This window comes from Heloderma suspectum, chromosome 5 (genome assembly GCF_057233095.1).
Source record: "Heloderma suspectum isolate Gila_16-S chromosome 5, 16-S_ref, whole genome shotgun sequence".
NCBI lineage: Eukaryota > Metazoa > Chordata > Lepidosauria > Squamata > Helodermatidae > Heloderma > Heloderma suspectum.
Window position 1 is genome coordinate 97,872,522 of NC_139462.1, and position 14,815 is coordinate 97,887,336.

Consider the following 14,815-nt stretch of genomic DNA (forward strand, 5'->3'; position numbering starts at 1 on the left):
AGCCCTTGTCCACAGGCTTTAAACTAAAAGACAGAATACAAAAAGGGGATTGGGAGGGAGGAGGAAAAACAGAGCCAAGTTGGAAAAGCCATGTTGCACAGCAGTTTCTCATTACACATTGCATGGTGCATACAAGAACACAGTGCAAAAAGGAGGAGCATCAAATCAAACATGCTATAAAGGCTTTAAAAATGGGGTCCCTTTGGACAAGTCAAGTTTATAACCCAACAAACCATATGCACATTGAACACAACAAGCCAGAAATCCTTTGTTTAACCATCTCGGAATCATGGGTGAAGCAAAAAGGCCAGCCCAGAAAGGCTTCCTAAGCTGCAATTCTATACCCACTTACATAAGAACATACGAAAAGCCTTGCTGGATCTGACCAAGGGTCCATCTGGTCCAGCATTCTGTTCAAACAGTGGCCGACCAGGCCAGCTGTCAGTAGGAAACCACAAGCAGGACATGAGCACCACAGCACCCTCCCACCCATGTTCCCCAGCTCACTGCCTCTGGTACTGGAGGTAAGACATAGCCATCAAGACTAGTAGCCATTGATAGCCTTTTCCTCCAGGAATTTGTTTAACTCCCTTTTAAATCCATCCAAATTGGTGGCCATCATTACATCCTGTGACAGCGAATTCCATAGTTTATGCGCTTACCTAAGAGCAAGCTCCATTGAACTCAACAGGGCTTACTCAAATAGGATTGCACATTTAAAAATCACAATGGGATTACAAAAGCCTTTATTTTTTATATTCATGATGAATAAACCAACTACAGGAATAAATTCTGGAAAATTTCCCTATCCAGTTTCTCCACACCATGCATAATTTCATATACAATTATCATATCTCCCTTCACTCACCTTTTATGTAACCTAAACAATACTAGATTTTGTAACCTTTCATTGTAGGGGACTTTCTCCAGCCCTTGGATAATTTTAGTTGGTCTTTTCTGCACTTTTTCAGACAGTGCAGCATCCATTTTTAGGTGCAATGACCAGAACTGTACACAGTATTCCAAGTGACGTTACACTATATTTGTATAAAGGGAGCATGATCTTGGCAGTTTTATTTTCAATTCCGTTCCTCATTATGCCTTGGAATACATGGAATTTTCCGTTTTCACAGCAGCTGCACACTGGGTCAATGTTTTCATTGAGCTGTCAACCACAACCCCAGTATCTCTTTCTTGGTCAGTCACTGCTGGCTCAGATCCCATCAGCGAATATATGCAGTTGGGATTTTTTGCTTCAGTGTGCATCATTTTACACTTGCTTACATAGAACTGCTTTTGCCATTTTGATGCCCATTCTCCCACTATGGAGATATCGCTTAGCTCTTTGCAATCTCACTTTGCTTTAAGAATCCTAAATAATTTGGTGTCATCAACAACTTTGGCCACCTCACTGCTCACTCCTCGTTCCAGATCATTTATTAGTATTAGTATTATTATTAGTAGTAACATATTTATTATTACATTTATATCCCGTCTTTTTTCCTCTTGCAAGAAACACAAGGTAGCTTACATGGTCCTCCTCCATTTGCTGGGGGGAAATCCTCAGTCTCTTTGTACTCAGCAGCACTGAATTGTAAGGGGTCCCTGATGGTAATTTAGACTGACCCCAGCCACATGACACTGTTCCCCCTTCCCAAGAAGTCTGGACTTCAGACCACTGAAAACAAACAAACAAACAAACAGGCAGCCCATAATAAGAGTTTGTCATGTAAGACACAAATGCACAGGGTTAAGCAAAACATGGAAGAACCTTTTAGCAAAAACCTAACAGGATAGTTCCAACAAAAATCAATGAAAATTGCCAGTAACACTACAAGTGTACAGAACAAAGACGGAGTTCAGCGGATAAACCAACTCAGAGATCTAGTCTTTGGGATGTTCTCCTGTTTCTTTGAGGCCTCCTAATGCATTGTGCAGTTGCATCATCCCTGCTTTCAGTGGCGGTAGTTGTGGAGTCACCCAACTTAGGCAAAGCCTTCGTTCCTAGGCTTCTAGAGTCAGGCTCCAGGCCCTGCCCCACTATGTCAGTAGCTACATAGAAAACTTTTATCTTGGTAGCAACTTCCACTGCTCCCCGCAAGGTCTTGGGGCGCCGCTCCATGATTTTCATGCAGAAGCCCCACATCATTCTGCCCATCAAGCAAGTGGTCCCCTGCTAGTGTCTCCTGCATCTGCTCTCTGGCATTCTGTCATGCTGTTCCCACAAGACATCCGAGATCCTCAGCAACCTCTGGGAGGGGTCCTTCTTTCTTCCTCCTGCAACTCCTGAACTGCATCCTGGCCAGCTCAGGTTGGTGCATTGCTCCAAAGTGCAGATCTAAGGCTTTTACTACATCTGGATTATTCTGCCTTTTTTCTGGTGGCAAATTCTGCAAGAGGTATAGAGCTGATCCACTCAGGTTGGCTGCCAGGAATCTCCCTCTCTGCCCATTGCCCCAGCCATTTATCTGGGAAATTATCTCAAACTGGGAAAGATAGGCTTCCCACGATATCTTACCATCACAAAGAGTGGGCTTCTGAACTATTCTTACTGAAGGGACCTGCTCCCTTCTTTCCAGCCCTTTATGGGGATCATGTGGGGTAGAAGACTCCACAACAGGAAGGTTCTTACTCACAGTTGCTGGCTCCTGGTCCACCAAGCCACTTATTCCCGTGATGGGCTTCACCTCTTGCTTCACCTCCTGCAGATTTCTTTCTGATTCCTGCAACTCTGTGATTTTCCTCCTGGTGCGCTAGTTCAAAGTTGACTAAAGCCTTTGGATTTTCAGCTACTGTTTCAAATGTCTCAGAGCTCAAGTTTGTCAGTCTCCCATCCACTTCTTCAATTTTCTTTTCCAACCCAGGTTGGGAGCCCAGTAACTGGGCATCTAGGTCAGCCTTAACTCCTTGTAGCTGATGGTCTAATATGGCTCTGTTATCTTGGTGTGAAGTCTCCAGCAGCTGCTTCACCTGCATTTCCAAACTGGCCCTGAGGCTGTTGGTGAGCTGCTGGTTCTGCTGCTTCAAGGCCTCTATGTGCAGGGATGAGGCCTGCTGGAACAGCAGCTTCATCTGCTCCAGGAATGTTGTGGTTTCATTGTCCATTCTTGCACAGGTACACCTTGGCTCACAGTTCCTCTTCCAGGAAACACTAATCCCCTGCTCCTAACACCAGTGTTACACTCCTGCACCCTAGTCCTCAGAGGGGTGAATTTGTAGGGGCTTCAGCACTTATTCGGATTTCAGTTTTCTAGAAGAAGAGCACTGGAGACTTGTGGTGTTTCTTTTCTAAAGGTTTATTTACACTGTGCTCAGGATGAAGGCCTACAACAATAGGACTCCAAGCAACCTTGCTTCCTCTCAGCTGCCCAGCAGATCTTCATTTGCAAGACAAAAGCCGCTCTCCCTTTGTCTAAAATTCAGCCTTCCCCAGATTCATTTTCTTCTACTCCATCAGGCCCTGTAGGACAAAGTTTACTTGTTCAAGTGTCAGAGTTGTTGGGGGAAATCCTCAGCCTCTTTGTACTCAGCAGCACTGAACTGAAAGAGACCCCTGGAGGTAATTTAGACTGAACCCAAACACATAACAATTTATACATGTGTCATCTCAGGGGAACTGTACTTCAGTGGTTCCATTCCTACCTGTGGGATCAGTCTCAGAGAGTGGTGTTGAGAGAGTGCACCTCGGCCCCGTGGCATTTGTGCTATGAGGTGCCGCAGGGAACTATTTTATCCCCAATGCTATTCAACATCTATATAATCTGCTGGGAGCAGTCATCAGGGAATCTGGAGTGAGATCTCATCAGTATGCAGATGACACTTAGCTCTGTTTTCCCATAACATCTAAATCAGGTGTGGCTGTGCAGGCTCTGGAGCAGTGCTTGAATGCAATAGTGGGCTGAATGAGTGCCAATAAACTGAGTATGAATCCTGGCAAGATGGAAGCACTGTGGGTAGCTGAGTCACAGGCCTGGGAAATTGGTCATTTGCCTGTTCTGGATGAGGTTACACTTCCCTTGAATGAGCAGCTATGTACTTTGGGGGTTTTCCTGGATTCATCTTTGTCACTCAGGTAACTTCAGTGGCTAGGAGTGCTTTTTATCAGCTTCAGCTGGTACACCAACAACAGCAGTTCCTGGGCCTTGATAGCTTAGCCACAGTGGTACAGGCATTGGTGACCTTAAGGTTCAATTAATGAAATGCGCTCTACGTGGGACTACCCTTAGGCTTGGTCTAGGAGCTGCAGCTGGTGCAGAATACAGCAGTGAGGCTGCTAACTGGGGCATCTTTCCAACAGCAAGCTACACCCTTGCTAAAAGATCTGCAATGGCTGCCAATAAGCTACCAGGCCAAGTTTAAGCTTTGCTGTTAACATATAAAGCCCTGAACAATTTGGGATCAGATTACGTTAGGGAGTACTTCAGTATTTATGCCTGCAAACATCAGATGGAACACTTCTGAGGGTGCCACAAGCTCTTGAGGTTTGCCTCAGAAGCACTTGCAGTAGAGCATTTAGTGTTGCAGCACCGCCCTCTGGAACACTTTACCAACTGACATTAGACTGGTCCCCAGAGTTCTGATGTTTAGACACCTTCTTAAAACTCTTCACACAGGCTTTCCCTGAAGTGTGACCCAACCAGCTATGGTTTGTAGCGAAGAGAGTGTGCAGTTTTATCACTGATTAATTTGTATTGTGTTGTTTTTATTGTTATATTATGTTGTTTTGATGCCATTATATTTTATGTTCACTGCATTGTTACCTCTGTGGAAAGCAGCATATAAATCTGAGCAATAATATAAATAAGTTATTGGGGGAAAACGTTTCATGTTCAGCTACTCAAGTTCATTACCTAACCAGTGCAGACTATCTTATCTGGTGGTGGTGGTGGCTGGTTGGTTTACATATCCATATTATTGGGCTACATATCTATACTAAATTTGCAAATGATACCAGTTTGAAAATGTTCCAGTTCCCTCAACCTTCAATTTCAACGTAGAAAGTAATTTAGAGTTACTTCTAGACATTCAGTCATTTAAACATTTATAAGCAAGTTCAGCTTTTTCATCTCCACTAGGCCCTTAACGCAGACAACTCCTTTGGTAATATAATCCTAGATAATTAAGTTAATTACTTTCATCCCTCCAACTTATATTAACTTGATTAACTTTCATGCAAGCCCCCCAACAATAAAAAATGTTGCCCTCAAGTTCACATACTGCCAACAAAAAATGTTTGCATTATCGGTTCTATATATCTTTGTTAGGGGTAAATTCCATCTATATTTGACCTTATAAAAGTTTCCTCTTTTATAAGAGGGAGCACTGTAAATGTAAGATACAACCACTAATTATTAGTGATAGCTACATCTAACAGGCATCACTGAGATATTTCTTGATTGATAGAAAAGGTATTTGGAATTCTTCTGAATCTGTGTGCCTAGGAACTCTGACACTGTGCAGATGACTTGAAATGGAAATTCTTGTTAATTGTCTTTACTTGTATTATGATAAGGTCAAATATAATAAGTATGTCTTTCTCCTCTGGCGACCAGACTGGATGCTAGGCTTGACCTCCCGTCATAAATTTAACACGTACTTCTTTGCATTCAATAAACAAAATAATGCACAGATGATTACTTTGTACCTTTCCCAAATGGATAACCTGAAGTTAACCAATCCAGACATTTGGGAGCATTTCATGGAAGGGAAGTGGGTGGTTAACAGAAGTGTGGTGCCATTCTCTGCTCTTGGAGCTGATGAGGCACTTGAGTATCAAAACAGAAAGCTAAAAGTTCAAGGAGGACTAGTTGGTATAACACTTAATGACAATCAGTAGTGTAGTGGCAAATTCAGAAGTGCAGGGTCCCTTCATGACAGTCACAGCCACGCCCCCTCACAGCCACGCCCCTTCTAAGATTGTACAACCTTGTAAGATATACAGCCTTCAACTGGGATCCAAAAACAGTGCAGCTGAGAGTAAGGCAGTGGTATTTCAATTGGATATCTGAGAAAAAAATGCAGGGGTGTTAAATTTTTTCACTCACTCACTCACACACAAAGATTTTAGGTTTTCAAAATATGATACTCTATGGAAGCTTCAACCTCTCAACTCAGCCCTCATGGACAGATCCCTTCTCATTTAAACAGCCCCCTTGCACACTCCCTTAGTGCCCCAGCATTTCCCATTAGACTGTCCTAAGCTTCTTCATTATATCTCTCCCATCCCTCAACAGAAACGTCCACACACCCAGCTGGATTGAAACACACACACACACACACACACACACACACCCTTCTTTCTCCTCTCCCCCCAACTGATTTTTTTCTGTTTCCCTTCCCTCCACCAGGGTTTGTTTGCCCAGATACATGCCAACCTTGTACCAAAAAGTGTAGCTGACAGAGCAGGTTGCATTTGGCAATTTTGCTTACTGTAGAAATTAATGTTCAAGAATTAACAGTGCAATCCAATGGGTTTTTATTTTGAATTACATGTACAGAGAACTTGGGAAGGCAGCTAAGGCTGCAGTCCTACGCACACTTACCTGGGAGAAAGCCCAATTGGCAACTGAACATAGCGGGACTGACTTCTGAGTAAACATGCATAGGATTGTGTGATAAATCCTAAAAACTGGCACAAACCAGCCATCTGCCCTGCCCCATAAGTAAATAATGGTGGCAGCACCCCCCTGCCCACTCTCCTGCTGCTGCTGTGGTGAGCAGCAGCCCTGAACAGGTGGCCAGTGTTGCAGGAGACGAGGGCAGCGCCCAGGTGTGCAGGCATGGAGCAGGGATGGACGGAGAAGCCAAGAGCTGAGGAGGAGAAGGGGGGGCGAGAGGAGGCTGCAGAGCTCCCGCAGGCTTCCTCTCTCTCTCTCTCTCTCTCTCTCTCTCTCCCTTTGCCTGGCCAGCAGCCAAGAGGCAGCAGCCTGCACTCCCTCTGCTTCCTCCTCCTTCCCTAGCAGACTGTGACCCACCTGGGGGCTGGCTTCAAAGAAAGTGCCGCAGTGATGCCCCGGCGCAACCCGCCACCACTACACCGCTGATGACAATGCAATGACAATGCTAGGAATCACTTTTTCCTTGCTAATCTGGAATTGACTCGAATTGCAAATGAAACAGAAAAATGATTGGGAGAAGTACTTCAGAACAACAACAGAAACATCATGCAGTTTCCCTTAAAGCTCAACATCAGTATTCCAACATATTGAAACTGAAGGAAGCCTTTCAAACACTGACAGCCCCTTTTCAATGTGAAAGTGAAGAGCTTATTCACATTCTCACTCAATGTGTCTTCCCCAAAGAAGTGCAGGTTTCCTTGGACCATGGGGCAGAAGTTAGTTAAGAATTGTGATAATTTTGTGCAGCAGCGAGTACAGACCAGTAACATAAACGTTTGGGCGCCAATGAAAAAATGTGAACTGAAAATATGTAAATCAGTAGCGAAGAAAGTAAACATTGCTCTGAAAGAGAAAACAGTAGCTATAAAGACTGACATGTCTTTGATTTCAAGATTTTTAATTGCATCAAGAAGCAGACTGGACATAAGTATTAAGTCAAACTTTAGTCAGCATGAACTTTACTTTTTTCAAAGTAATTGTAAGTGTGAAGATGGGGAAGAACTGTGCTGCCTACGAGGGTGAAGGATTGGGGAGTGTAGTTTCTGGGAACCAAGCTTGGAATCAAGCTTTTTCCCAGAAATCGAAAAATCCTATGGCTGTCTAGATGCTGTCTAGCAACCATAGGATTGCTCTCCCCGGCGAGCAATCCCATTCTTCCACCGGAGTTTGGCAGTTATCTTGGTCATGGAATGAAAAGATATGTTGAACTAGCTCCTATCTACAAAGCACTAGGACGACTAAAAACTTCTGCATTCCCTGGATTACATGCAATATCTGGTGCAGATGTGACAGGTTCATATGCTAATTTGGGCTGGATCTACACTTACCGCCTTTTTTCGCTCCCAATAAGGTTTCACCGCCCGCCTTTCACACTACGCAGTACCCGCCTCAAATTGGAACCGGAATTTCCCACTTCCATGCTCCCGCTTTCAATTAGGGGTGTACGAAACCCCGCTTACCTGGTTCTGCCGGGTTCTGCAGGTGGGAGGAGGTGATTTGTTCCTCCCCCCGGAATCCTGCCTGGCCAGCTCTGCTCCACTCTGCGGCCATGCCAACCCGCAGCGGGGCCTCCAGCCGCTGCCGGGCTGGTGCGGACACAAATGGCGTCCTGAGTAGGGGACGCCATTTGCGTCCCTATGGTAGCCCATGATATCACAGGCTACCTTAGGGACGCAAATGGTGTCCCCTACTCAGGATGCCATTTGCATCTGCACCAGCCCGGCAGCAGCTGGAGCCGCCGCCACCGCCAGAGCCGCAGCTGCAGCCGGAGCCACAGCCAGGTAGGCTCCGTTTCGCGGTGCTTTCGTGGGGTGGAGGGGTGGGAGGCTCCATTACGCCATGGATTCTGGGGGGCCAAATTCACTGGAATTCGGCCCCCCTGGGATCCGTGGCAGAATTCTCTAACATCCCTACTTTCAATACCCTAATATCCCAGTATTTCCCCTTAATGTGCTCTGATTTTCCGCCTTCACTACCATATCCAGTCGTAGTCCCCTCCCCCGCCTGTCCATATACAGCGGTGTTTGTATTTCCCTCCTGTCTAATCACAGCTCTCGATGGCCCCATGTCTTCTTCCGGCTACTGATTGCAAAGCTTCCTCAGCAGCCCCCATTTCCTCAGCAACAAGCAAAGGGCTGGATGTGCGTGCGCTTGTCTGATCCCGGAAGCTAAGCGGGGTCAGCCCCGGTCAGTAGTTGGATGGGTGACCGCCTGGGAATCAGGCTTCCTGCATTGAGCAGGGGGTTGTTCTATCCCTTCAAATGAGACTAAGTTTTACCTCGTTTAAAATTTACCTCAAATGAGACTAAGTTTTACCCCGTCCTATCCCCTGCTTCGGATTTTTTTTTTTTTAAATGAAGGCTTTATCCTCGCAGAATCGGGGCTTCTCTGTGATGTTTTTTTTCCTAATTCAGGCATGATCTTCAACGATTCGAAAATTCAAAGATTCGAAAATTCAAAGATTCGAAGATCATGCCTGAATTAGAAAAAAAAAATTGCGGAGAAGCCCCGATTCTGTGAGGATAATGCCTTCATTAAAAAAAAAAAAATCCAGAGCGGGGGATAGGAGGGGGTAAACCTTAATTTCATTTGAAGGGATAGAATAACCCCCTACTCAGTGCAGAAAGCCTGATTCCCAGGTGGTCGCCCATCCACCTACTGACCGGGGCTGACCCTGCTTAGCTTCCGAGATCAGACAAGCACGTGCAGGAAAACAGCAGGAAAACAGTATAGCGCTGAAGTGTGAACCGAGCTCGTGCATTCGAAGAAGCACTGCAACAGGGAAAATGGGTGAGTGTGAATAATCACGTTTTAATGCGAGAGCATTTAACCCGACGGGGCACCGAATTCATTGCGATGGCGGGCGCAATGTAGATCGGCCCATGGTGAAACTAAAGTGGGGGAAGGCATTTCATTTGGTGAATAGTGAGTTACTAGAAGCTTTGGCCAAACTGGGCACCACTCTGTCTGTTCCTGAAGATCTCTGGGATGCTTTAGAAGCCTTTGTTTGCCAACTCTACATACCAGTAACAACAATGACTAATATAGGAGCTGTAAGGTGGTGGCTATTCACCAAAAAACAATGTAACAATGATAGCCTTCCTCCAACTAAAGGAGCACTACACCAGCCCTACTAAGACCTTCAGGCTCTCCAGTGGAATCATGATATCATTTAGCATCCTAGGGCCCATCTACATGGGGCTTTTACTCTGGTTCTACTCCACCCCCAAGTCAATCATGTGAGATGATGCATGCCGCTCTATGTAGCTAGCCCAGCATTTTTTGCCCTAAATCTGGAGCTTTTTCAAACTCATTTTGTGTCAGACTTTCCTGTTATGATGGCTTCGGTGCCATGTGGGAGTCCGTGTGACCTCAGCTGGCTTTGGCACAGGGTGGTGGAAGCAGTGCTGATTGGTGGAAGGGAAAGTTGCTGGGGCATGGACGTGGGGAGAGCAAAGGGGTAAACATGTCTACCCGGAAGTAACCCATTGCCTTCAATTCCACTTTGCTGAGTACAGGAGCAGCCCTGCTGCTTTGAAACTGTGCTGTTGTGAACATGGGCTCGGTCACTGCCTCTCACCTTAAATATTGATTGAGCATGGGAGTGTGGAGGGGAGCCAGCTCTTTAGCTTTGAAACTGTGCTTTTGCGAATGTGGGCTCAGTCGCTGCCTCTCACTTTAAATATTGATTGAGTACAGGAGTGGGGAAGGGAGCCAGACCTGCTGTTTTGAAACTGCGCAGCTACGAAGGAGCACAGCTAAGAAACGATGGACGCCTGTTGATTCGAAGCTGCGTAGCTAAGAAAGGGTGGATGCCGGAGCGGGTAATTTTTATGAATGTGTACTTAGAAGCATTTCATTGAGCCCATGTTGTGGAGGGGGGAAGGCTGTTGATTGGGCAGTTAATATATATCAAAGACAATGTGCTAGTGGCTCTCCCTCCTCACCAGCTCCACGCTCTCTGCTCTCAGCACCTCTTGTACTCCAGCTCGTTTTGCTCAGTTTCCGGGTGGCAGCAGCTGCCTGCCTGCCTCATAAATGTGGCATTTATGACAAAATTTATGACAAAATGTGGGGTTTGTCATAAATGCCTACTCATAAGCAAGTCCTCCATTGCACTTGGTTGAACATAGGGGGAGGGGGAGCAAGCATCTGCTCATTGTCCTCTCTGCACCCACACAATTGATGGCATTCATTTCTACTCACCCACCCCGCCCCAACTAATGTGGCCTCAGTTCCCATTTGCTCTGCAAAAGCAGAGGAATACAGCACTGTGTGTACTGTAGTAAGAGCTCATTTGTTTCAGTGAAAATGCGGATTTTGCCCAAATTTCTTCACAAAGCGTTTCCATTTAGGTTGGCCCCTAATATTCCTCCACCCCAGAACTAGGATGGGGAAAAGTTGGGAATACATACAAACCAGTTGTCTGTACAATGCCCTGTGCTCTGGAGCTTATACTCGAATTTTGTCACTTCTCCTGCACGCAGAGGAAGTGTTCTCCTCCATGCACCTGTCAGGCTAATGGTCTCAAGTGTACAGAAATTTGAAACTGTGAAAGAGACCCTGATTGATGTAATAATTTGGGAGAGGTTGAAGATGAAGAAGTGGATGACTTGAATGGTATTTCTGATGAGAGTGATGATGATTGTGGTGATAAAGATGATGGTAAATAAATTTATTGTTTGACCTTAGGTGATAAATGAAACGATTTTGGATCTTAACTTGACTTTTTTCTTGAACACAAAAGCCTTGGATCTGAGATTACTTTAAGGAGGTTGTTGAGATGGCATTTCTCAAACATCTGTGCAAACTATAGCTTGTTACTTTTATCATTTAAAATCCTTAGGGTGCTGGATTACATTACGTAATTTGGGTAATTTAGTGACTGTTTTGTTTTCATACTTTGATGTCTGCACTGTTTTGGCAATATTTCCCTCAATAAACAATTTACAATGCAAATAATAACAAAAATAGGCCACAATAACTATTTTCCAGTAACAATGAATGATTTTTTAAAAATTTCTGACCACCATTTTGTTTTCCCCCTGTAACTCGTAACTGAAGAGGTTCTGAGCCTATTACCATTCAAAACCTGATTCCCTGTGCTCTAATGAGAAGATTGGTACCAAACTCATACTGTATCATCAAGGAACCCACGGATAAATGGGAAAAACTGTTTTAGGTGGTGGCCATTTTGTTTTTTTCCATGTAACTCATAATTGAAGAGGTTCTGAGCCTATCACCATGCAAAACGTGATTCCCTGTACTCTAACGAGAAGATTGGTATCACACTCATACCTGTATCATCAAGGAACCCAGGAATAAATGGGAAAGCCTGTTTTAGGTGGTGGACATTTTGTTTTCTCCCTGTAACTTGTAACTGAAGAGGTTCTGAGCCTATCACCATTGAAAACATGATTCCCCATGCTCTAAGAAGATTGGTACCTCACTCATACTTGTATCATCAAGGAACCCATGAGTCCCAATTTTTGTACATTTCAATGCAGACTATAAAAGAAGAAAATAGGCCCCCATTGGTGTATGTGTGTATATTTCAGAAAACAAGCGGGTGGTGGGTTGATCCAAATTGGGGCCCTGCACACTTACTTTTGACTCTATGTAGTATGCAGCTCACCCTCTCTTCCTTTCTTACTCTAATGTTTAGAGTAAGAAAGGAAGAGAGGGCCAGCTGTGAGGCTGAGTTGGACCATCAGTGAGGGAAACAACGCAGTGTCAGTTGTTTCCCCTGCTTCCACATGCGCCATTCACAGGACCAGGATTACTCTACCTGTGCCGTGTCATGGATTGGCATGTCGTCTGAACCTGGTTCATTTTCACCAACCCTACAACCCACGCTTTGCAGTATGGGTTATAGGGTGGGTGAAAATGAACTGTGCCTGTGCTGGGTTCGGGAGACACACCAACCTGCAACGTCGCACAGGTAATTAGGGTAATCCTAGTTGCACAACCAATGCTGTGTTGTTTTCCCTGTGGATTGTCTGAACTCGCCCTCTGACTTCAAGTCAATGGTACTGATTCTGCTACCTATACATCCTAGAATTCTAATCAAAACAAGGAAGGAGAAGGAAAAAGGGAGAAAAGGGAAAGTGGGTAAAGAAAATAAGAACTATGGGAAGGAATATAGAAAATAAAATGAGAAGTTGTCACTTAGGTCTGTTGTATCTTTTTTTTCTGACAAGACAGAGGCATCTCAATGAATTTGTTGCATCTTTATTAAATGCCTTTAAGTACAACAGTCTATGAATGAGCCACCAGTCCAATTCTCGGTCTTGGAGAAAAAGATTTATGAAGGAATCCATACAAAAAGCAGGAGCACATTAATTAATAATAAAAATGTAAATATTTAATGTCTTAATACAAATTTATTCTCTAATGAATAAAAGTTTAAAAAGTCAATTTTGTTTTACCCCATTGCTTTCTAGTGCATCTAACAGATTAATTTCTAGGGCATTGACAATTCCAACTTCTCTTTTGCACCAGAGTATAAGCCTCAAATTAGCTGTACAACCTTTGGAGTACGACAAGGCTGTATATTGTTGTCCTACTTATTTAACTTATATGACAGTACATCATGAGAAACGCCGGGATGGATGAATCACAGGTCAGAATTAAGATTGCTGGGAGAATTATCAACAACCTCAGATACGCAGATGATACCACCCTAATGGCAGAAAGCGAAGAGGATCTAAAGAGCCTCTTGTTGAGGGTGAAAGTGGAGAGTGCAAAAGCTGGTTTGAAACTCAACATTAAAAAAACTAAGATCATGGCATCTGGCCCCATCACTCCCTGGCATATAGAAGGGGAACAAATGGAAGCAGTGACAGATTTTATTTTCTTGGGCTCCAAGATCACCGCAGATGATGACTGTAGCCATGAAATTAAAAGACGCTTGCTCCTTGGGAGGAAAGCTATGGCAAACCTAGACAGCATAGTAAGAAGCAGAGACATCACCTTGCCGACAAAGGTCCGTCTAATCAAAGCTATGGTTTTCCCAGTAGTAACGTATGGCTGTGAGAGCTGGACTATAAGGAAGGCTGAGCGCCAAAGTATTGATGCTTTCAAACTGTGGTGCTGGAGAAGACTCTTACGAGTGCCCTGGACTGCAAGGAGGTCCAATCAGTCCATCCTAAAGGAAATCAACCCTGACTGCTCACTGGAAGGACAGATACTGAAGCTGAAGCTTAAATATTTTGGCCACCTAATGTGAAGAGAAAAGTCACTGGAAAAGACCCTGATACTGGGAAAGATTGAAGGCAAAAGGAGAAGAAGACGGCAGAGGATGAGATGGCTAGATAGCATCACAGATGCAATGAATATGAACTTGAGCACACTCGGGGAGAGAGCGGAGGACAGGAAGGCCTGGCGTGCTATGGTCCATGGGGTCACGAAGAGTCGGACACGACTTAACAACTGAACAACAACAACATCTTTTTCATGTTCAGATTCCAAAAGATGTAAAGTATGAGATCTGCAGAAGGCTAGATAATCATAGTATGGCATGCTTTGGGAGAACAAGAGATAAATATAATTTCAGTTCTACTTTTGTATTCAGTAACTGTGTATCCAGATGTCAGTAATATCTTGTTCCAGGATGCATGGTAACTAAATTTTTGGATTTGGAAATCTCAGCTTCAGATCCCTCTTTAACTTGTTGGGTGGCCTGTTACAAACTAGTGTACCCAATCAGATTGTTGTGAGTCTAAAATGCCCCTTTAAGTACCCTGGAGGAAGAATGGAATACAAATATAAAAACTAAATAAAATTGTGCCTTGACAGGGACAATTTTTGCAAATACATAGAGGGTACACATTAAAGCCAATTTTGAAAACATCTGTCCTTCAAGGAATCCTATGAATTTGCCACTGGAGGCAGGCCTAATTTCTATGGAGACCCATGCATGGATTTGATAAACTTTTGGCTCAAACTTGTTTCCCCCCCACCCCCTTATAGGATTGACCCTTTCAATCAACACAGAGAAAGTTGTTGATAGAGAATTACTAGCTTATAGGTTTACAGCTGGCAGTTTAATAGCCCTTTGATATTTTAAAGCTAAACTATTAAGTTACAAATATGAGATACAGAGCTACAGAATTATTTAAGTTCTGTCACAAAATATCACTTCTCTGGGAATGAGGTACTTGTGCCTGCAAATTATCTGACCAATTAACAATCTTCAA

At 44.2% G+C, this 14,815-nt stretch overlaps 1 protein-coding gene across 1 annotated transcript in view; it reads left to right on the forward strand.

The window, feature by feature from the left end:
• The window catches only part of CORIN (corin, serine peptidase), a 199,950-nt gene that overhangs the window by 973 nt on the left and 184,162 nt on the right, over nt 1–14,815 (forward strand). The gene's annotated exons all lie outside the window — the stretch shown is intronic.